Source organism: Mesoplodon bidens (genome assembly GCF_964165515.1).
Source record: "Mesoplodon bidens genome assembly, contig: HAP1_SCAFFOLD_402, whole genome shotgun sequence".
In the NCBI taxonomy this organism is placed as follows: domain Eukaryota; kingdom Metazoa; phylum Chordata; class Mammalia; order Artiodactyla; family Ziphiidae; genus Mesoplodon; species Mesoplodon bidens.
The window spans coordinates 100,033-103,158 of record NW_027671206.1 but is presented as its reverse complement, the minus strand read 5'-3'; positions in this window follow the sequence as shown (position 1 = coordinate 103,158).

Sequence of the window (3,126 nt, the reverse complement as noted above, 5' to 3'; positions counted from 1 at the left end):
AGTTTGTTTTCTTTTGCATATTGACCTATGATGGACAGAACCTGTGCATCAAAACTCTCATGGGCCCTTGAAACTTGAGACCAAGTTCTTCTAGAAAGGGTGAGGTGGTGGATGAGAAGTGAACTGTCTCCCTCTGCACTTTCAGGGCTTGTGGCTTCACCTCATGTTTTGTGCTCACTGTTTGTTCCTCTTATTAAGGACAGACCCAGAGATGGATGAGTCACAGAACACGTGCTCTGGGATCATTGCATGTGCTCAGTCTCCTTGAGCTCATCTCAGCCTCTGCACTTCCCCAAGGCTGATATGCTGACATGCTTCCATTTCAGAGGGGTCCACGTCCAGCTGCCCTAGACACCCTCCATGGGCAGCAGAAATTCTAGAGGGCTGTGTGAAGGGGCTGCTGGGCTTCTTCACACACTTGCTTTCACAGCCCTGCTGACCTGGTCTCCTGGGGTTGACCAGGCCCAGGACAGAGACTCAGGGCAGCAGGACCCAGGGTCACTGCTCTTCTTACAACCCACTGCTCCGTCCAGACAGCCCTGCTCCTGCTCCCCACACCCCAGTCCTGCCTAACCTCTGACCTTTCCTCAGGCCTGCCTTGTTCTTATCCTTCCCAGTTCTTCCAAGGCTGGGGTAAACCCAGGCAGATGCTGTGTGTTTATGAGGCTTCCTCTGCTGTAGCTTTTTGTTTCAGTATTCCAGAATAAGGGAATTGGGACAAGTTACTTCTAACTCTAATATTACTTTCATCTGCTCAAAGTGGCTAAGACACCGAGTAATTTTGAAGTACCTAAGGTTAGCTCAGGCACAGGACCCTAACTTGTTTTGTGAAGTTGTTTGCATGCTCTTCCCTCAACACAGCTGTTGCCCAGATTTGTTTAATATTCCTTTTCCTCAGAAGGAGATGGTGCAGAGATAAATGTTCTAAGCTCTTGACCTCCTAAGTGGAAAAGCCATACTGAGAACCCAGGTGTGGGTCCCAGTATGGATGCTCTGGATCCCTGACCTGCACTTACCACTCAGCCAAGGGGTCCTCAGTCATGGAGCAAGGGAGTCCCTGCATCCGTATCCTTGGCTGGAAGTCCTAGAATCTCCAAAGGTCCAGACCTTGCCCATCAGGTGGCCTTAGTGGTCACATAATCCAGGGCAGCTATGGGTGGACTTATCAGTTGACTTTGGCACAGTCATTAATGTGAAATTCACCTCAGGACCTGCATTCTCCTGGTCAGCTCCCAGATTCTGAGAGGTGTGAGACCCCATGTATACAGTAGAGTTCATATCTGTCAGTGCTGGTGTCATTGCTTAAACAAGGCCAAAAGCAGATAAGAATCAGGGAGCTATTTTATTGTATTGGATAACATTACCATAAGCCTTAGAATTGGTCAATTCCTGTAGCCCACACCCAAGGACTCAAAGTGGAACCTGACTGTTAGCCTGTACACTTCTCCTGCACAGCTGGGTTAGAGACAGGCTGTGCTCAGTCCGGGCTCCCTCTTCATAACGAAGTGTCCCACTTATGGAACAGCTCCCTAGAGTATGGACAGCCCCTGACTCAGGTGGCATACATACATTGTATGAAAAACAAAGATTGGGAGAAAAATATGACACGATTGAGAGTGGCTGTATCTAAATGGTAGGATTTCAGTTTTGTCAAATCTTGTGTATTTGATTTTCTTTAAGACAAGTGATTAGTGAATAAATATAGCATATTTTGTCTAGGATTGAATTCAGTCCTTTAATAGAGGTTGTTGTTAATCAAGTATAAAATATTATACATTAGAAGACATGATAAATGCAGTAGCTGGCATTGTGGATGCTGGGGAAAGAGTGATCTGGGAAAAATCAAGAGACACTGGCAATTTAGCAGAAGCTCAAAAGAGGCAGGGTGGGTCATGGGTCTGTGTCATTGAAACAGTGCATGCATTTTAGTGTTTACCATTTTTTAGATCGACCCTTCCCTTCTGATTAGGCTCCCCTTAGCTAGAAAGCCAAAGCTCTATTTTAAGTTCCTTCCTCTTGTCCTTTGCCTTCCTTCATCCCCCAAAGAGGATGGCCCAACACCAGCTCAGCCCACACTTACTAACCTCCCACATCCATACACACCACCCCATGTCCTCATCGAGAAGAAAGCCCCTGAGTAATTCCTGAGTCGCAGCACCAGTGTCCTGACAGTTAGTCTGTGTCCCTCCAGCTCTCCCTCACTATGTGGCGGATGACCTGCACCGTGATAGGAGAGAAGAAAAGCCTCCGTGGAAAATCAAGGTTAGCTGGATTTTTTCTTGTCTGAGACAGAAATATTGCTTTATTTCTCTTTCAATAGAATTCAGTTATGAATATTTGAGGGTACTCCTTCCAGATACATAGAGTCGCTTGGTTGGGAGAATGTGGAGTGAGAGTCTATTACCAACTCATGGTGCCTGATTCCACAGGACATTAAAATTGACAGCATCCATTACAGCCTGTAGAGTATGGAGCTCTCTCTCCTGCAGCGATTTTTCCTCTAGGCAAAGAATTCTGTAATTTCCAACCTAAATGGGCTTGGAAGTTCCATCTTCCCAGCAAAGTTTTTGCCTTTCAGCCTGAGTAGGTTTGCTCTGATACCCCTTGCTGGGTTCCCTGGACCACTGTTTCTTATGAGGTTTTCTACTGTCAGCAAATGAACAAAAGACCTGAGCATCACTGTGATCTTATCCTCATAGTGTTTTCCCTTCTTTAATTGCAGGTGGCCTTCACAGAACGTGTAAACAGTATGTATTCCGGAATCAGTCACTTGGGGAGGAAGAACTTCGAAGATGAGAAAGTGGGACATTCTTGCTGGTTTTAGTGTAGAGGGCAAACTGATTCCAAATTTGTTCTGGGAAAGAGAGTAGGGGCCCTGGTGATAGAAAGTGATTTACAAGTAATGTGACCAATTACTATAGTCCCAGGAAGAAGCTGTATTACGGTTAGGTGGTGTAGGTTTGTGTGCATGAGACTGGGTGTGTCTGTATGTGAAATGAGTGGGATGATTCTGTGTGTGTATGTGAACATTTTGTGTTGTGTTTGCCTTGATTTATGTTCCCCTAAACATCACTGTTACTGGTGCCAACTTTCTAAAAAATATTCCCATCACCACTGCATCATGAA